Genomic DNA, 22,077 nt, shown 5'->3' on the forward strand with positions numbered 1-22,077 from the left:
GCCTGGCTCTGTGTGGAGGGATTAACAGAGGACGATTCAGAGAAAAGTGCTATCTGAGCTGAGATTTAAGAAATCAGTGGGCATTGAATGGTGTGACGGGCCGAGTAATGGCTCCCCAAAGATGCCTGTCTCTTAACCCTGGGAGTATGTTGCCTTATGTGGCAACAGGACCTCTGCAGACATGATTACATTCAGGAAAGAGAGAAAGATTATAGAGATGAAAGATTATTTCATCCAGGCGGGCCTGATGTCATCACACAGATCCTCATAAGAAAGGGAGGCAGGAGCGTCAGAGCCAGAGGAGGTGCAACAATGGAAGCAGAGGTGGGAAAGGTGCGGCCACAGGCCAAAAATATGGGTAGCCTCTAGAAACTGGAAAAGGCAGAGAATAGATTCTCTCCTAGAGCCTCCTAAAGGTATGCAGCTCTGCCAACAACTTGGTGTTAGCCCCCAAAGACTCGTTTCAGACTTCTGATTTCCAAAAAGGTAAGAGGATAAGTTCATGTCATTTTAAGCCACTGAGCGTGTGGTAAATTAAATTGTTGCAGCAGCAATAGGAGATGAATACAGGTGCAGCAGTAGGCAGGGCATGAGGATGGAGGGCAGTCCAGGCAAAAGGAATAGCATAAGCACAGAAGCACAAACTAGCACGCACACCCTCCGCACCCTCAGGCAGGGGTTACAGGTAGCTTCTTGTTGCTGATGTTCGAGGATCACCAGGTAAGGAGCAGAAGAAAAGGCTGGAGAGGGTGAGGCAAGTACCAGAGGATACATGGCCTTGAAAGGGACTGTGCTACTACAGGATTTGGGTGTTGCTTAAGCTTAGAAGGTGAATTGGGAGTCACTTAATGGTTTTAAACAACAGAGTAAAAATACCAGATTTTCAATTTTGAAAGAAAAGCTAACGGGAGCCCTGGCTGGTGTAGCTCAGTGGATTGAGTGCGGGCTGTCAAGCAAAGGATCGCCGGTTCGATTCCTGGTCAGGGCACATGCCTGGGTTGCAGGCCAGGTCCCCAGTGGGGGACACATGAGAGGCAACCACACTTTGATGTTTCTCTCCCACTCTTTCTCCTTCCCATCCCCTCTCTCTAAAAATAAACTATTAAAAAGAAAGCTAACAGGGGAAAGCCTGTCAGGGAGACATTTTAGGAAGCTACTGTGCAAGTGCTGGCAAAGGAGCTACAGCCTGAACTAAAATAACGTTGTGTGAATAGTAGGAGAAGTCTTATTTAAGACTCAAAAAGTGACAGAATACTGAGTGCAAAGACAACAGGAAGAGTCAAGGGTGACCCCAGATATCTAAACTGGACCCTAATGGATAGACACACTGCCTACCAAGGTGGGGAAAATTGGAAATTTCTCTCAGTATTTCTAGATCTTCTTTATTTTAGTGTTCACTAGGCTGACTAGTCCCATCAACCTACAGTTAGAATGTAAGTTCTCCTAACTGTTTTTTTTCTAATGCTTGCCTTTTCCCCACTCAATTTATTCTCTACATTGTAGTTAGAACAACTAATTAAATACTCAACAGATATTTATTTAGTGCCTACCATGTACCAAGTACTGCTACAGACCTGCGGGATATTGTAATGAACAAAACAATTGAAAAAAAATAAACTATCTTGCATTTAATCTAGAAAGTCTTTTTGGAAGGTAATTTTAGAAATTTCCAACACTAATTTACATCTCTACAATCACTTCCAATTTCCTTTCACTTTATGTCTAAATTTTTTAGTATGTGCTCAATGTCTCTGTCAACTACCTTGTCCCGAGGAAACTGTAAGAAGTTTAACCTACACACGAGTTGTGACCTAAGAGCGGTGCTCCTCAAACCGTCCGTGGGTTTGTTGTTTAGTTTGTTTCTTTTTTTATTCCCAACCTGCTACGGTCTGACACGTGCTCCTCTTGCACATGACCAGGGCCCAGGTTACGCTCCATGTGAATCCCTGTGTGAATTTTACAACACCCACACTCACCCACACCTCGCTCAACAATGAGTCCACTGATGAAGTACGTGCTTGACGGCATGGCATTCTTTTTTTTTTAAGATTTTATTTATTGATCTTTAGAGGGGAAGGGAAGGAGAGAAGGAGAGAAATATCAATGTGTGGTTGCCTCTCGTGAGTCCCCTGCTGGGAACTGGCCTGCAACCCAGGCATGTGCCCTGACTAGGAATCGAACCGCGATCATGTGGTTTGCCGGCCCCTGCTCAATCCACTGAGCTACACCAGCCAGGGCGGCATTCTTAATTCACTCTGACAATTCTTAAGTGTTTCCTCTCCATTTCTGTACTCCTAATTTCAACACTGTCCACAGCCCACACTTTGAATCCCCATACTTACTAAGTCCCTTACTAAAACTGTTTTGAGGAATCTGAAACAAATTATATGGTGATCACATTTTTTTTGCTAGCCCAGAAGCTTATGTTCGTCATGCTATCTTATAGTTTTCCTATAAAAAGGCCCTAGTCTTTGTGGAGACAGGATGATAAAAATTCTAGAACTGCTGTTTGGCACATTACGTTTTTAAAGAGCAAATATTTATTTTTTTTCCCTTCCCTTTTATGTTTTTCTCTTCTTTAGTCAGCTGCCTCCTTAACCCAGTCCCAACTCATACAAATGAAGAACAAAATTAATGTGAAAGCCCCTCAATTCTTTATCAAGTTCATGCCAGAGTAGTCCAACCACCCCAATTTCACTAGCCCTAAATAGATGAAGCCATTTTAGTGTAAATCATAATCTAATTCAACCTCAAGCTTATGAACTGGGTGGGACTAGGAAATAGGAGCCTTTTGTCTCTGATTCACTGGCTCAACCCTGGGGCTGATGCTGGACTCCGTCCAGCCCTCAATGAGCGTGTCTGCAGCCTTATATTATAGCTCTTCCAGGACCTTTTTTCAGTCATCGTCATCCTCATCCTTTCTCTGGTTTGAACACCACTTACTCTTTCTTCCCTGTAGAATAAACTCTCTTTTTCTGTGGCTTCCATGACTCCATGCTGGACCTGTTCCTACTTCTTCTCTGTCTACTCCAATTTAGTCTTGGCTGTATTACTCTCTCTCTTCCATTTCCAAGGGCCTTGTCCAAGAGCTTCTTCTCCCACGCCCATGAGCTCCTGGTGTTCTCATTCTCTCCTGGGAACTCCATTATCACATAGGTATACTCACAACCTACACCTTTTCCTGGGTATGAGACACATAATTCCAACTGCTTTCTCAGTACCTTCATGTGTGTATCTCATGAGCATCAAAATTCAATTTAATGTTACTTTTCAACAATCTCTTCCTCCTGCATTCCATATCAGGACACTGCCATTCATTTATCCAAGCATGGATAAATGCTTGGAATCATTCTATTTTTTTAATTCTCATTTGAGGATATGTTTGTTGATTTTAGAGAGAGAGAGGAAGGGAGCGAGAGAGAGATCAGTGTGAGAAACACTGACCAGTTGCCTCCTGTTCGTGCCCTGACCAAGGATTGAACCTCCAACCTGGGTATGTGCCCCAACTGGGAATTGAATCCTCATCCTTTGGGGACATGGGATGATGCTCGAACTAACTGAGCCAACCTGGCCAGGGCTGGAATCACTGTTTACTCCTCTCTTTCCGTCATTCCTCATCTCTAACCAGTCACTACTCATCATTCCACCACTGTTGTATTTCTCCAATCATTCTTTTTCTCCATCTCCATTGCCCTGCTGCTGGCCCCTATCACTTCTCACCAGGACCATTCTCAGTTCTCTGAACCCTCGGATCAGCGTTGCCATACCAGACTCAGAACTGCCAGTCCTAACTTTCTCTAGAGCAGCCTTTGCTCAGTTGCTGTCCTATCTCTCACCAGGCACATCCAGTTATTCATACTCTTGAATACTGACCTTCACAACTCTTTTACTAGTTCCTTGTAATATAGTCAAAACTCCTTTCTTGTCCTGGACAGTGTGGCTCAGTTGGTTGGTGTGTTGTCCCATTGGTGAAGGGTTGTGGGTTCAATTCCTGGTCAGGGCATATACCTAGGTTGTAGGTTCAATCCTCAGTCCAGCCACGTATGAGAGCAGCCAATTGATGTTTCTCACATTGTTGTTTCTCTCTCTCCCTTCCTCTCTCTCTAAAAGCAATGAAAAAGTGTCCTCAGGTGAGGATAAAAACAAAAACAAAAAGCCTCCTTTTTTAGCACGAATTACCAAAAATCTCACACACAGGCCTTGACTGTCTCTTGTAGATACTTGTAGTTTAACAACATATCCACAGTCCATCCTCTCAGATTTCCTGAACATTTCTCAAGCATGCCACCATGTCCACCATTTCTCAGGCCTCTGCACCTGTGTGCACTCTATTCTTGACACCACATATGAACCAACCCCCGCCCTCTGCCTTGACGGGCTGCTGATCATTTAAGGTGTGGCCCACATACTTTATCTCTTGGGACGGCTCCTCCAAGCATAGGTCAGGGCTCCTTCCACTGCATTGCCCCAGCTCTTTGTAAGGGCCTCTATGGGTAGTTCATTCTGTGGAGTTTTGATGAACCAGACACTCAGCTGTGTTCTAGGGATACAAACGAGATGGTCCTGCCACCAAGGAGCCTACCTTCAATTAGCAGAGAAATACATATGTGTAAACAGCAAATACATTGATGTATTTTTTAAATCAGGGTTACGAAGCACAGTAGGTGCTACAGGAGAAGTGTAAGCAGGACACAGTGGACAATAAACAAAAGAGGGAGTGGCTAATTCCACCTGTAAGAATGGAGATTAGAGGAGAGGAGCTTAAGGAAAGGTATTATAAGGAAATAACCCTTCTGGGGGAGGATGAGGAGAGGGCACTCGGGTAGGGGACTCTGTGAGCCAAGTCCTAGCAGAAACGAACAGCATGTCACATTTAGGGGAAAGCAAATGGTTTTCTATGGCTGATCTTCAACATCAACATCAAGAGGATTTACCTGATGAGAATGAGAAGCCACTGCAGGCTTCTAAGCAGGAACAAACAAAATGCTCTCATTTCTATTTTTAGGGGGATCCTTCTAACAACAGTGTGCAGAATTCAATATAAGGCTTTGGAGGAGGTGTCTATATATCTATTCTCCCTATTAGATTTTGAGATTCTTGATGTCAAGTATTATATCTCATTTTTACCTTCTCAGTGCCTAACACACTCATTCACCAAAAATTGAGAGAGAAGCTACATGACATTAGTGATGGAACGTGGACCTGACTGTCAGGAGCTGAGCTCTGGGCCAGCATCTTCCCCAGCTTGGTGAGGCATCAGCAAGTCACTCTATGCTTCAGTTTCTTCGTCTATAAAATGCTGGCTTAGTTGAGATCATCTGTCAGTTCTCTTTTGCCCTAACATTCTGTAATCTGATAAGGGATGTTCCTGTTTTGAAAGTTTGCAGTCAATAGCTGGTATTACAAATAACCAATCTGTCTCTGGATTGTAGAGGTGAATGTCAAAAGCTTACTGATCCATGAAGCGCAAGTTGACCCAAAGGTTATATAAACCATTCCCTGAATAGTGAGCAATGATTCTGGTTAAATTATTCACATGGTAAAAGGACCGCTTCTTCCTGCTCAAGGCGTACAGAATTGTCTCCTCAAATGTTTATTCCCTTTTTGAGAAAAATAAACAGAACCTAGATCATTATTATTTTAAGCCTTTAAGTGATATGACAAATACATTTTGAAAACATTAGAAGCTTGAGAGAAACCTGAGTTTTATCCCCCTTAAATAAGTCCTCTTTATTAGCTCGGCAGCATACACAGGACTCCATCAACTCCTCCATGTCCTTTGGATAATTTGTCTACCTCTTTGACACAGTAGAATATGCTCTCACATTTCTGCTTCTCAGTGGAACACTGACTGGCCTGGTTTCCAGAATTTAAAATTCAGTATTTCTAGGAACAGAGCCAATTTCTACAGGAAAAATAAAAATAAAAAAGCAAAGGTTTCTCTTAGCTTCTATTCTATTTGATCTTTATCATGCCAAGACTATAGCTTTCAACTAACTCTCTCGTAAAACATCTTTTTGCTGATATGATTTTACTGTCTTTTATCCAGAGTTTTCTTTTTAAAATTTTATTAAAGTAAATAACTTGTGAACATAGTTTTAGAAATCTAATAGTAATTCCCTTTCTTCCTAAGTTATATCATAATTTTTGAGTAAATCAACATTCAGAGTTTACATAATTATGACTATGTGAATTTTTTTCTGAGCTAAGTCAAATAGCATAAATATGCTCTTTTTCTTATTCAAAGTTTTAAAATATTCCTGGAGTTATTAATTGACTCTTTTATTTTTTATTAATGTATGCAATCATTAATTCTAAATACTTTAGTAGCTCTGTAATATGCCTCTTGATTCTATTTTCCACATAAATAAGTACATTACTTTTGGGGTTTTTTTTTACCCAGGAGATTTTCCTGGAGCCTTCTCTTCCCAAATTCCAACCTGGATTGGTTGCTTTCTAGACCTCCTATTTTTTTTTAATTAAAAAAAACATTAAATTAAATTAAATTATTTAATTAAAAGCTTTCTCCATATATTCTTCTACCATCACCCTTTTTCTACTATTGGAATATAATTCTTTAAATCTAATTTATTACAGATTTTGTTTTTAACTTTAATATTATATTAGACTTTTCTTAAGAAATAGCATTCATTATCTAGTATTTAGCTCAAATATATAAATTATCTAATTTCTTAATATACTATCTATTCTCACTTTGACCATATTCTCACACTAAACAATGTCTGTGGGTTCATTTTTACTAAAAGACATAGCTGATAAATTTGTGCCAGGGCATAACTTCAAAGAATGGTTTTTAAACCAGCTACAGTAACTTGGAAGTGACTCAACTGAGCTGAGAGTTCTTTAAAACAAGACTTTAGAAGAGGAAAAGAGGGTTGTTCAGTAGTTTGGTGGACACAGAGAAAAAAGACAGCGGGGACCCCACCTTTCCCTTATTCTCTCTCACATGCTCATGCTCTAGGTGGGCGGGCGAAGCCTGCGATGCTAGTGTCCCCTTGGGCTTTGACCTAGCTGGGTGTATACTCCGTTTCAGTTGCTTGGCTTGTTCTTAGAGAATGAGCTAACGGGTAGATTTGGGTCTCACAATGTCATCCAAACAAACAAGATGTATGGTGTAGCGGTTTCACCTCCAGAGAGCAGCTTGGCCTGCTGACAGTGTTCCCACACTGGAGAAGAGACAGGACTGTCCCAGACTGGTCTGTCTCCCTGAGGCTGTTATTCTTAAGGGGCTTATTCTCATTGGCTTATTTAACCCTAAACCCACTAATAGGATCTCACTTTCATTTGTTGAATTGCATCTGAAATATATTTAGGGGTGTAAGATTAATAGTCATTAGGAATTAAAAAAAAACACTGGCCAGGCCACTATGGCACAATACAAAATTCTAAAATTCACAGCAAACTTTGAACCAAAATACACCATTTGAAACTGAAGCAGGATGTAATGTTAGCATCTCTTTTATCTCATGAAGAAAGTCAAAATAACATTCTAGAGGAAAATTCCCAGTAAAAATGATGTACTTCCTTTTCCTTTATCTCCAAAGTGAGATGATTATAGAAAAAAAAATATCCTATGCAAGAAATGATTATGAGAAGGAGAAATGTTGTCACTCAAGATAAGTTTCTCTCCCCCATCCTAGACCCAGCAGAACCTGGAGAAAATACATGATAAGAGTTACTGAAATACTAAAATATCACCAATTAGTACATAGTAAGTCTAAATGCTTTCCTATCCACTTCTTTTTGCTGACTTTTCTCTAAAGGTATAAAATATGAAAAAGCTAGCCTTACATCAAACCTGGGAGAAATGAGAGGGAACTGTATACTAACTTCAGAAAACAGCAGATGAGAAAAATGAAAAGGATGTAGGAGGGATCCAAGATGGTCCCAGATCATGTGGAAGCAATCTCACCTCCTCCCAAACCAAATCAGAATTACAACTAAGTTACCACCCAATCATCCTGAACAGGCAACTGAAGACTAACTGAACAGGAGTCTTATAGCCAAGGATTTACAGAAGAAGCCGTGCCAAGATTTGTAAGGGTGGAGATGTGACAAGGGCTCACCCTGCACCCACGTGTTGTGGCTGAGAATTGGAGGGATATCTTGACTGCAAAGGTGCCCCCTGAAGTGCAAGGGAGGGGTCTCAGCCTCATGCTGGGTTCCCCAGCCCACGGCACCAGTGCTAGGAAGAGGAACCCACATAAGATCCGGTTATAAAAATCTGGGGATTTCGTTTCCCAGGGTGAGATGGGAGATTGTTAAAAGTCCAGGTGCCCTGCTGGGGGACCAGCACACAACATCCAGTCCACAGGGACTCCCCCCGGACTCTAGTGAAGGGATGGAGGCTCAGAGAGGTCTGGAGTCATACAAGGAGAGATTGGGTTGTGTGGCTTTGGGGACAGAGCTGGAGGGACAACCACCAATGTCCCTGTGCTGAGCCCCTCTCACATGCCACCCACAGATGCCATCCATGCTGGGTCAAGCACTCCGCTCCATATGGCATCCGCCTGGAGGGATGCAATAGCCCCACCCTCCTGACACCCTATCACCCACCCTGCCAAACACACACCCTGCAGGAGAACCAGCTGCCTGCAGCCAGCCTGAGCCCATGTTGCAGGCTTTCTTGAAAGGTTCTCATGGAGACCTAGGCAAACTCGAGAGGTATTAGAAATACACAGAAAGAGAATGAGTTGGTGGCTTTGGGGCAAGGACTACTTTTCCCTGTGTGCCCCAAGCAGTGCCACCATTCCTGTGAGGAGCCCTCCCTCCACAGGGCCAAATCTTAATCTCTTTTAACCTGCTGAACTCTACCAGCTCCAACTACATGACTCTCTGAGACCCCACCCCACTGCAAAAATCCACAGGCCCCAGGCAGGTGATGGCTGGCCTTGGTATACCCTGAGACTTTTGCTAAGTTAGACCAAGATCTGGTGCCAAGGTTGAATCTATCAAGCTGGTGAACACCACTCACCCCTACCTGGTGACTCAGAACCTGCCTCATACATTTCATGTACCACCAGAAGCTCTTTCAGTGGCTGAGCTTAACAGGCAGCTAGCAGGTGGAGCCAAATCTTAGGGTGTCTTGGGCATTTTGCTGACCTGCCCCAGGCTCAGTCTGGTGGAAACCTGCTGAAGTAGATAGCTTGGTTTCTCTGGACGCAGAACAGGCAGCCACCAACTGAGGAGTGCTTTGTACCTCCTAACAGGTATCCCAGGGCCTGCCACAAGCAGCATCTGGCATTGATGCACTGGAGTCCCTCTACAGGCACCATGACAAATAAACCCAGTGGCTGGCTTCCATCCACAAGAGCGCAACCTGATTAACACCACAACTAGCAAACCCAAAGAGAGATCTTGGCAGGCATCAGAACCTGATGGGACAAATTCTACTTTGGGGGGTCAGCTCCTGCAGAGCAGCTCATACACTGTGGTTGGGATCAGTTTTCACAGTCAGCCAGTCTGAGAGCCAAAATTCCCACAAATGGGGCAACAGCAATCAAACTAATCTACAACAAGAAGGCTCACATAATCCACATAAGGGACATTGGTGGGTCATCTAGTTCAAATAATCAGAGAGACTACTCCACTGAGCCCCACAGGACTTTTACTGCACAAGGCCACCATACCAAGACTTGGAGACATATCAGATGTACCTAATGTACAGAAAAAAACCCTAAGAGACAACCAAAATAGGGAGACAAAGAAATGTTATCCAAATTAAAAAATTGGAAAAATGCTTGGAAAAAAGAACTAAGTAAAATGGAGGCAAGCAAACACCACATGGAGTTAAAAAACAATAGTTATAAGCTAAAGGAACTTAGTGAGAACCTCAACAAAGAGATAGTAAGCATTAAAAAGTAATATAAACTACTAAAAAGAGCCAGGAAGAAATGACTATTATACTTAAAATGAAGAATACACTAAAAGCAATCAAAAGCAAATTAAATGAAGCAGGGATTAAATTAGCAGTATGGAAGATGAGGTAACAGAAAGAACCCATTCAGGGCAGCAAAAACAAAAATGAATTAAAAAATGAGATTTTAAGAGACCTTTGGAACAAGAAGAATGACAACATCTCCATTTCAGGAGTACCAGAAGAAGAAGAAAGAGTCTATTTGAAGAAATAATAACAGAAAACTTCCCTTACCAGTGAAGGAAAAAGACACAGAAGTCCAGGAAGCACAGAGAGTCCCAAAAAGGTGGTCCCAACAATATGAACCCAAAGAGGCCCACACCAAGACACAGCATAATTAAAACGTCAAACATTACAAACAAAGATGAAATCTTAAAAGCAGCAAAAAATAATAATAATAATAAATAAAAAAGACAGTTACCTACCAGGCAACTTCTATAAGACTGTCAGCTCGTTTCTCAACAGAAATATTTCAGGCCAGAAGGGACTCACACAAAATATTCAAAGTGATGGAAAGCAACCAAGAATAGTCTATCCGGCAAGGCTGTCATTTCGAATAGAGGGATGGATAAACAGCTTCTGAGAAAAACACACATGCACACACACATACAACCTAAAGAAGATCACCACCACTAAACCAATATTACAGAAATAGTAAAGGGACTTCCTTAGGAAAGAAGGACAAAAAAGAAACACAAATATGAATAATAAAATAGAAATCACAGTGCCTATTACTTTACATGTAAATGGCTTAAATGCTGCAATCAAAAGGATAGCTGAATGAAAAAGAAAACAAGATATATGCTGTCTACAAAAGACTGACTTCAGATCAAAAGACACACGCAGACTAAAAGTAAAGAGATGGAAAAAGATATTTTGTGCGAAAGAAAATGAAAAAAGCTGTAGTGTCAATACTTATATAAGGCAAAATAGATGTTAAAATAAAGGCTATAATATGACACATAAAAAAGACATAACATAATGTTAAGGAAAAGAAATCAATTCAACAAGAGGATATAACCATTGTGAACATTTATACTCCTAACATAGGAATACCTAAATATATAAAGTAAATATCAATGGACAATTTATTGAAAGTAAATAAAGGGAGTAAATATCTCCCTTTAGGGAGGTATCAACAGTAATACAGTCAATGTGGGGAACTTCAACACCTGATTATTATCAACGGATAGCTCTTCCAGACATAAAATCAACAAGGAAACAGAGGCCTTAAATGACACATTAGACTACATGGATTTAATTGATATTTTTAGAGCATTTAACCCAAAAACTGAAGAATATACATTCTTTTCAAGTGCTCATGGAACATTTTCCAGAATAAGTCACAAATAAGTCTCAATAAATTTAAGAAGATTTATATCACATCAAGCATCTTCTTCAACCACAATGATATGAAACTAGAAGTCAAATACAAGAAAAAAATGAAAAACACATAAATACATGTAGGCTAAATAACATGCTACTAAACAATGTATGGGATAATAATGAGATCAAGAAAAATCAAAAGATACCTTGAGACAAATAAAAATAAAAACACAATCCAAAATCTATAGGACATAGAAAAAGTGGTCCTAAGAGGGAAATTCATAGCAATACAGACCTACCTCAAAAAACAGGAGAAAGCTCAAATAAACAATTTAAACTTACACCTAAAGAACTAGAAAAAGCCCTGGCTGGTGTAGCTCAGTGGATTGAGCGCGGGCCTGCGAACCAGACGATCGTGGTTCGATTCCCAGTCAGGGCACATGCCTGGGTTGCAGGCCAGTTCCCGGCAGGGGCCAGTTCCCAGCAGGCGATGCACGAGAAGCAACCATACATTGATGTTTCTCTTCCTCTCTCCTTCCCTTCCCCTCTAAAGATAAATAAATAAAATATTTTTAAAAAAAAGAACTAGAAAAAGAACAAAGCTCCCAATGAGTAGAAGGAAGGAAATAATAAACATCAGAGTAGAAATAAACAAAATAGAGTCTAAAAAAAACAATACAAAACATCAAAAAAACTAAGAGCTGGTTTTTAGAAAAGATCAACAAGGCCCTAGCTGGGGCCTTGTTTAGAATGTTGTCCCAATATGCCAAGGTTGCAGGTTCAGTCTCTGGTCAGGGTACACACAAGGAGCAATCAATGAATGCATAACTAAGTGGAACAATAAATAGATGTTTCTCTCTCCTCTCTGTTGTTCTCCTCTCTCTCTCTCTTTCCTTCTCTCCCCCTTGTGTCTCTCTTCCTTCCTCTCTCTCTAAAATCAATAAATATAATTTTTTAAAAGGTTTTTGAAAAGATAAACAAGATTGATAAAATTTTAACCAGACTCATCAAGAAAAAAGACAGAGGCCCCAATTAAATAAAATCAGAAATGAAAAAAAGGAAAAATGACAACTGACACTACAGAAATACAAAGGATTATAAAAAAATACTATGAATAATTACACGCCAACAAATTGGACAATCTGGAATAAATGAACCAATTCCTAGAAACATGCAATCTTTCCAGACTAAATCAAGAAAAACAAAACAAAAAAGAAAATCTGAACAGAATAATTACCACAAACAAAATTGAATCATTAATCCAAAAACTTCCAACAAACAAAAGTCCTGGACCAGATGGCTTCATGGGTGAATTTTACCATTCTAAGAAGAACTAACCCTATCTTCTCAAACTATTTTAAAATATTCAAGAGATGGGAAGGCTCCCAAGCTCATTTTTCAAATCTACCATTATGCTGATTCCAAAACCAGACAAAGATATTACAAAAGAATAAAACTATAGGCCAATGTCCCTTGTGAACATAGATGGAAAAATCCTCAACAAACTATTACAAATTGAATTCAGCAATACATTAAAAAGATCATACACCATCATCAAGTTGGATTTATTCCAGAGATGAAAGTTTGGTATCTGCAAGTCAAATAATGTGATATTCCACTTAACTAAAGAATAAAAATCACATGATCATATCAATAGATGCAGAGAAAGCATATAATAAAATCCAGCACCCATTTATGATAACTCAACAAAGTGGGAATAGAGGAAGCATAACTAAATGTAATTAAGGCTATATATGACAAACCCACAACTAACATCATACTTAATGAGAAGAAACTAAAAGCTTTTTCCTTAAGATGAGAAATAAGACAAGGATTCCACTTTGATCACTCTTGATTCAACATAGCACTTGAATTCCTAGCCACAACGATCAGACAAGAAGAAATAAAAGGCATCCAAATTGGAAAGGAAGAGTAGAACTGTCATTATTTTCAGATGACATAATACTCTATAAGAACCCTAGTCTATGGCCATACTGCTCTGAACACACCCAATCTCACCAGAATGCTAAAGTTTCTTTAAAAAAAAAACTACTAAGACTGATAAATGAAGTCAGTGAAGTAGCAAGTTGTGAAATAAATATTCAGACACTAGTTGCATTTTTATACACCAATAATAAACTTCCAGAAAGAGAAACTAAGAAAACAATCCCACCGACAAATGCATAAAAAATACCAAAGGACAGGTACTTTAAACAAGGTAGTAAAGATCTATACTCCAAAAATTTTAAGACACTGAAGAAAGAAATTGAAGAAGATACAAATAAGTGGAAGCATTTACTGTGCTCATGGGTAGGAATAAGTAACATCATTAAAAAGTTCATACTTCCCAAAGCAATCTATAGATTCAACACAATTCTTATCAAAATACCAATGACATTTTCTGTAGAACTAGAACAAATATTCCAAATATGTATATGGAAATACAAAAGACCTCAAAATAGCCAAAGCAATCTCAAGAGAGAAAAAAAAGTAAGAAGTACCACGCTACCTAATATCAAACTATTTTACATGGCTATGATAATCAAAACAGTATGCTCTTGGAATAAAAACAGACACATAGAAAAATGGAAGAAAATGGAGAGCTTGTAAATAAACTCATGCCCATATAGTCAATTAATATATGACCAAGGAGGCAAGAACATACAATGGAGTAAAGACAGTCTGTTCAATAAGTGGTGTTGGGAAAATTGGACGGATGTGCAAGAAAAGGAAACTAATTATCTTCTCATACCATACACAAGAATAAGCTCAGAGTGGGTTACAGACTTGAAAGTGAGTCTCAAAACCATAAAACTTGGACTTCCGCCAAGATGGAGGCGTAGGTGGAAACACTGTGCCTTCTCCCACAACCAAGTTTGAATACAACAAAGGTTTGGAGAACAAAGACGCAGCCAAAGAACAGAAAATTGAACTATACGGAAGTCCAACAACAACGAACCATTCTACCGGACGGGTAAGAGGGGTGGAGCCAGCAGCGGAGCAGGGTCGGGCAGGAAGGATCCCCTGACCCCAGGTGCTCAGGCATCCAGGGTATCCCCGGCAGACCCAGTGGGGGCTTGGGACGGTGGGAGTGAGAAGTGAGATGGACCGCGCAGCCCCGAGTAACGAACCCAGCAGCTGCTGAGCGCGGTCGCACATTCGCGTGCAGTGGGACAAATCGCGCGGCCCACGGTGGCAGCAGGAGGAAGCAAAGGGTGCTAGCCATTGCCTTCTTTTGGTCCCGCCCCCATATACAGGGTCACAACCCAGCGACTGGGTTGCCTGGCCCTGGTGAACACCTAGGGCTCTGCTCCTCATACGTAACAGGCACGAACAATCCAAAATATGGCTCAAGAAGAACTCAAAGCCCCAGAGCCGATAACTCTAAGTGACCAGGAAATAGCGAAACTCTTAGATGCACAATTCAAGACACTGGTAATCAGGATGCTCGCAGAACTGGTTGATTTTAGCCACAAATTAGAGGAACATATGAAGGCTAAACTAATTGAAATGAAGGGAAGTGCACAGGAAAACAATAGTGATAGAAAGGAAACTGGGACTCAAATCAAGGGGGTGGACCAGAAGGAAGAAAGAAATGACCAAACAGGAAAAAGTAAAGTTACAAGAATTCAAAAAAAATGAGGAGAGGCTTAGGAACCTCCAGGACATGTTTAAATGTTCCAACATCCGAATTATAGGGGTACCAGTAGGAAAAAAGAAACAGCCACGAGTGGAAAATTTATTTGAACAAATAATAAAGAACTTCCCCAGTCTGGCAAAGGAAATAGACTTCCAGGAAATCCAGGAAGCTCAGAGAGTCCCAAACAAGTTGGACCCAAGAAGGAACACACCAGGGCACATCCTAATTACATTAGCCAAGATTAAAATGGAGAGAATCCTAGAAGCAGCAAGAGAAAAGGGGACAGTCACCTACAAAGGAGTTCCCATCAGACTGTCAGCGGATTTCTCAAAAGAGACTTTACAGGCAAGAAGGAGCTGGAAGGAAGTATTCCAAGTCATGAAATCCAAAGACCTACATCCAAGACTACTCTACCCAGCAAAGCTTTCATTTAGAATGGAAGGGCAGATGAAGTGCTTCTCAGATAAGATCAAATTCAAGGAGTTCATCATTACCAAGCCCTTATTATATGAAATGTTAAAGGGACTTATCTAAGAAAAAGAAGATAAAAAATGTGAACAGTGAAAGGACAGCAAACTCACAGTTATTAACAACCACACCTAAAACAAAAGCAAACCAAGAGGACAGCTAGATCGGGAGCGGAACCATAGAAATGAAGAACACATGGAGGGTTAGCAACAGGGGAGTGGGAGGAGGAGAAGTGGGGAGAAGAGACAGAAAATAAGTAGCATAGATGGTAGGTAAAAAATAGATAGGGGGAGGGCAAGAATAGTAGGGGAAATATAGAATCTAAAGAACTTGAGACACGTGGGCATAAACTAAAGGGGGGAAGGGTGGGGGAGGGGGTGTGCAGGGTGGAGGGGAATGAAGGGAGGAATAGAACAACTGTAATGGTATAATCAATAAAATATATATATTTTTAAAAACCATAAAACTCCTAGAAGAAAACACAGGAATCAAAATGTCTGACATTGCTCTTACCAATACTTTTTTCTGATATATCTCTTAGGGCAAGGATAATAGAAAAAAATTTTAAATAGGACATCAAACTAGAAAGTTTTTGCACAGCAAAGAAAACCATGGAAAAAAAGGAAAAGACAGCCTTGGCTACTGTAGCCCAGTGGATTGGATCACCAGTTCAATTCCCAGTCAGAGCACATGCCTGGATTGTGGGCCAGGTCCCCAGTGTGGGGTGTGCAAGAGGCAACCACACATTGATGTTTCTTTCTCTTGCCCTCTGTCTAAAAATAAGTAAATAAAATCTTTAAAATATGTATACAAAACATACTACTAAAAAATTAAAAGACAACTTACTAAATGGGGAAGTTATTCATTAATGACACAGCCAGTAAGGGGTTAATATCCAAAATCTATGAAGAACTCATACAACTCAACACCAGAAAAATTCCATTAAATGGGCAGAGGACCTGCACAGACATTTCTCCAGAGAGAACATACAGATAGCTAATAGACATATGAAAATGTCATTAAACATTAGAGAAACACAAATTAAAACCTTAATAAATATCACCTCACACCTGTCAAAATATCAGAATAGCTATCATAAATAATCCAACAAACAACAAGTGTTGGCAAGGATGTGGAGGAAAAGGAACTGTCTTGTGCACTGTGGGTGGGAATACAGATTGGTACAGCCACTATGGAAAACAGTACGGAGTTTCCTCAAACAATAAAAAATGGAACAGCCTTATGACCCAGCAATTCCACTTCTAGGTGCATATTTGAGGAAGTCCAAAACATTAATTCTAAAGAATATATGCACTCCTATGTTCATTGACACATTATTTGCAGTAGCCAAGACAGGGAAGCCACCCAAGGGCCCACAAGAGATGAGCGGCTAACAAAGCTGCGGTACATATATGCAATGGAATGTCACTCGGTCATAAACATGATATCTTACCATTTGCAACAGCACGGATGGACCTAGAGGTTACTATGCTAAGTGAAATAAACTAGACACAGAAAGACAATACCATATGATTTCACTCCTATGTGGACTCTAAAGAGCAAAATAAATGAACAACACGATTGAAACAGACTCATAGACAGAGATCAGACTGATGGTTGCCAGAGGGGAGGGGAGTGGGAAGCTGAGTGGAAAAGCTGAAGGAATTATGGAGTATAAACGGGTGTTCACAAAACAGCCGTGGGGATGTAAAGTGCAGCACAGTTAATACAGTCAGTAATGTCACCACAACTGTGGACAGTGCAAGGTGGGCACTAAAAATATGGGGGGACCACTTTGTAAAGTGTATGTTTGTCTAACTACTATGCTGTATGCCTGACACTGATACCAAGTAATATTGAATATAAACTGTAGTTTTTTAAATTTTTATTTAATTCTTGTTCAAGTACAGTTGAATATAAACTGTAATTTTAAAAAAATAAATAAATACACTTTCATTAAGATCTTCTGCCATCAAATAAAATAAATAAATAAATAAGGAGAAGGTAGTTTGGTTATAAGATTTAGGATCTGGGACTCCATTGATACTTTTCTAAGGCAAATAAATCACTGGCTAAACAAGAGCTTTATGAAAAATTATATAATTGTTTCTCTGAGTATCTATATAGCATTCTAATATACTATTAAGGAGTCACAATGCCATATTTTTAGAATATGCATTTTAGATCTTCACTTTGTTTTATAAATGAAGAATTCACATTTTATTAGAAAAAAGGGGAGCTAAGCTTGTGATCTTCAAACTCCTAACCCACTTTACTTACTGTTTTATCGGATAATGCAGTTTATTTTATTCTTTTAATTTATTTTTAGAGAGAGGGGGAGGGAAAGAGAAAGAGAGAAACACATCAGTGTGTGAGAGAAACATCAGTTGGTTTCCTCTCACACGCCCCCAGTGGGGGACAGGACCTGGCCCACAAGCCAGGCATGTGCCCTAACTGGGAATCAAACCAGCGACCCGTTGGTTTGTGGGACAGCAGTCAATCCACTGAGCCACACCAGCCAGGACAAATAATGCATTTTAATTCAAGCTGAAGAAAATAGAATGTATAGAATCAGAATATTAAACTTCTCTTAAAGTAGAAAAAAGAAAGAAAAATGAAATGTACCTTTGGCTATCTAGAAGATTTTAATGCATATAAACAAACATTATGATCTGATTGAAAATTAATTCCGTTAGTATGTAGGTTGCTTTCGCTACTGGCAGGGGATACCTCTCAAAAACAAGTCCTGGGAGGCTGGTCCATTTTATGTAAGAATCGCTGTACACCATTTGTCCTCACCAAAGTAACTCTACACTTACTTGTTTCTTAAAAGGTTACTACTACCTCTTGTAAAAAAGAGGGCAGAAAAAGATGACTTTATAACTAATTTTGTCACTGTGTTCTAGAAATAAAGTTAACAAATTTCAATGGGTAATAAACAAGTACAAAACATTTAAACATCTAAGGGTTGTTTTCACAAACCCTTTCCTTGGAGATATATATACACTGGGATCACTAAGCTGACACAGAGCCAATGCAGAATGGTGACTGCTGGTGTGGCCCCGGAGTCACATTGTCTGTGTATCCTGACTCTATCACTTTCTACTCATGAGATCTTGAACAAGTTACTTACTCTCTGTGCCTCAATGGCCTCACCTGTAAGATGCAAACAATAATAATGCCTCAGAGTTTTGTGAAGTTTTAATGAGTTAATATATGTGAAATGACTAGAAAAGTGCCTGTCACAGAGTAAGCACTCAATCAACATTAAGATTGAATTACACTGATTAAAATTCCCCATTGCAAAGAATGGCTTCACTTTTTAAGGGGGCATAGAACTGAGGCTGAAACAATGTAGTCCACAGATCTAGAAACTTTAAAAACTGGGTCCTAGAATCTTCTGTCTCCTGGAATCCTTGTTTATATTAGAGGAGAAATTGAAATCTTCTCATCTAGAACCTATACCTATAAACATATAGCCAAAATTAAATACAATTAAAAAGTGAACTTCTATTTTGGCTCTTCCTCTTGTTTATTCCCCTTTTCTTTCCCCTTTTTCTACTGGTATAACATTTTTCTCAATGCGTTTTGAGTTCTAGTTAGAGTAAAGTTACTGGGCTAGATTCTGTGTAGGTGTCAACCACATACGTGTTTCAGAGTTAAATAGACGACTACGGAGATCTTACAATCATGTACCACACTGTTACGAGGGAAAATACATTCCACAATGACAAATAATTGAGTACTCATCTCCATTCTCTGTAATAAGTCAAGGGCCTAGGGCTATTGATGATACCATCTGTGTTTCTCCAATTCTCTTTGGCTAATTAAGACAAATTCTCTTGCCTGGGAGAACAGGGGTGATCGTGTAGGCCTATTTGCAGGCTGAGTGAGTGAAATAGGGCACACACCCTAAGCAAAGTTCATTGTCATGTTGCCCTTATGAGTTACGTGGTTACCAAATGTTGTGTCTCAAAGAGTTATGGGCAGGGATCATCTCTCCAGAGTATCTGTGCCCTGATCTCTGCTCCTGTAGTGATTTAAAACACTTAACGCCCTGCTAGGGTTTCCCCACGGTGATTCATGGTTTAGCCATGTGATAAAGAGGTGCTGGATCCTGTGCTCTCCTTGATTTGCTGCTGCTTCTACTGAGGGATTTGAAATATACTTGTTTTAGATGATTGTCAAGCCCAGGAATGTAGACATGCTGTTGCTGTTAAGACTGAAAATCAAAAGCCCTTCCCCCAAATATCATAACTGTTTACCTAGAAGTTACTTATAAGAAAATATAAAATGGTTAATTTGTTTATCAAATATAAAGCAAACATTACCAAGTTGAGCATAGAAAATGAACGCAACTTCCAGATACAATATAAGTATTATTGTATCAGCCCCAACCTGATTTCTCTGCCCAAGCTGATGTCTGCCTCGTGCAGACCTAGCCCTGGTCAGTCTCTGTGCCGGTGAGAGCCAGATGTCATTCCAATTCTTTCTCCAGAAGAAAGTGGAAAAATCGGAAAATAATTTATTCAGAGCTCAATTTACATCACTTAGCCCAGTGCTGGCACAAGGCCTGGCCTATAAAGAACACTCAGGAAGTATTGATCCAATAAACAAATAGGCTGCCACCCCTATAGACAGTATCTGATGTGACTGGGATGGGTTTAGCCTCTTACGTGCATTAATCTTCAATTTCCCTACCTGCCTTTCACCATGTGTGGCTGACCCTCCCAGATGGCCCTTCTGAACCAGTTATCTGCACCTGGTTCCTTTCCAAAACCTCTGGGAGGGTCACGGGATAGTTTGCAACGCCAGCTGATGAGCTGGAGCGAGATGGAAAGTGGAGTGGGCCAGACCTTCTTACTTGGATTCAATAGTTCCTTTTTGCTAAGCCAAGGCCTGTTTCCAGGGGTTCTTATATTGCCCAGTAACTTCATGATTACAACCCCGAATCCTAATATGAGAATCCCCTCTCCCCAAGGCTTTGCACTGCTTTCTTACTCATTCTTTGGACACTCCCTTCAGAATCTTCTCTATGTTATGACTCAGCTTCGACTCTTTTTGCCAAAGGTATTTTACTCTCATCTGTTTTGCAATTAAAATCCAAGTATGAAATGTACGTTAATGTATATTTACCACAGCTTTTCTCAATGCTCCAGAGATTTGAATTTGCCTGGTCTATTTTGTTATTGGTCTTCAACCAGCCAATCCTCTCTTTCTGAGAAAAATTGAAGTTACCTCCTTCTTAGAAGAAATCCACCTTTTTTCATTTGACTTTTACAGGCTGCTTCTAGCAGCGTGTTGAATTCTGTCTCCCATATTTCTCATCAATCTTCATAGTTCCTTTCCTTTCCATTTCTTTCTTTCTGTTCCCATTTCTACCACATCAATCAAGGCTTTGTTATTTTTTACTTCAGTTGTAGCAATACCTCCTATGTGGCCTTCTTCCTTCTCACATCAGTTCACACTGGCCCCAGCCATAAGGAGCCTAAGGCAAGTCGCTTTTGCTCTAACCCCTGGTTTCCTCAACTGTCCAATGGGCATATTACAGCACATGCCTTGTAGGGCTATGATAAATTTAGGAAATGTTCTAGATGCCCCCAGGCTATCCTTCAAGATGCTAATTTAAAATATTAGTCATTCTCATCCTTTCCCAAATACTTTGAGAAACCCACAAAAGGGGTGACCTCAGTGAATATTGACTACTCTGTGCTAGTCACTGATCTAGGCTCTGGGGACACAACAATAAACACAAAGACACAACACAGCCCTCATGCCGATGGGTGCTATGGAGAGAAAGTTGGGGTGAGGAAGAGGGGGGTGTTCAATTTTATACTATACAGGATGGTCTTTGGAAAAGGTATTGTTTGAGCAGAGACACCAGCGGGCAGACCTTATCTGTGTTCTTGAATCAGCTATACCATCATATTGTTACAATTAGCTTGGCTGGACACATATGCTGCTGGCTCTGACAGCACCATGGTGAGCTAGGAGCCCACACCCGTGCCTCGTTCAGAGCCCTGCATTGTTGTCTTAGTCAACAATGCTTCTGAAAAAGAGGAAGTAAGAGTCCATTTTTTTAGCATTAATACTCAAGGTAAAGTGTTACTGAACTGATATGTTAGCTATCATTACCTTGCTACAATTTAGACAAAACTCTTTCTACCACCACAGCTGGCCCTGTAGTACCAGTTTTGTGGGAAATTTAGACCTGAATTGCTCCCGTGATGCCTGTCAGCATCTTCTTTCAAAGTATGGAAGGCATAACTCTCTTCCTGGGTGCTACACCCAGTTACCCACCCACCGACAGGCCCTGGGGCATTGCAGAGTTTCATGAAATGGTTCTTTCTATTACACAGAAGCTCTTCTTTGTCTTCTTCCAGGAAAACACATACAGGGAAGCTGAGTACAACCCTGCCCCATGACAGCCAGACTGACTATGGCCTTCCAGGACTGAAGCCCAGCTTGCCATCTCAGACTTCTTCCTCAACAAGTTGTGTACTCCCTGGGGTCCCACTATATCTACCAGCAAACTGTCTACCTCTATAACTCTCCCCAGATGTATCTACCCATGACTAAAACCCTACTGAAGCCAGAATTTGAGTTTCCCCCAAGTAAACTTCTCAGCCCCCTTGCAAATCAAGGTATGTCAATCATTGCTTGAGGGGAAGGGACATTGTCTTGTTCTGCATCACAGACATATCTG

Source organism: Sturnira hondurensis, unplaced genomic scaffold (assembly GCF_014824575.4).
Source record: "Sturnira hondurensis isolate 20B ecotype Veracruz unplaced genomic scaffold, ASM1482457v3 Scaffold0024822, whole genome shotgun sequence".
In the NCBI taxonomy this organism is placed as follows: Eukaryota; Metazoa; Chordata; class Mammalia; order Chiroptera; family Phyllostomidae; genus Sturnira; species Sturnira hondurensis.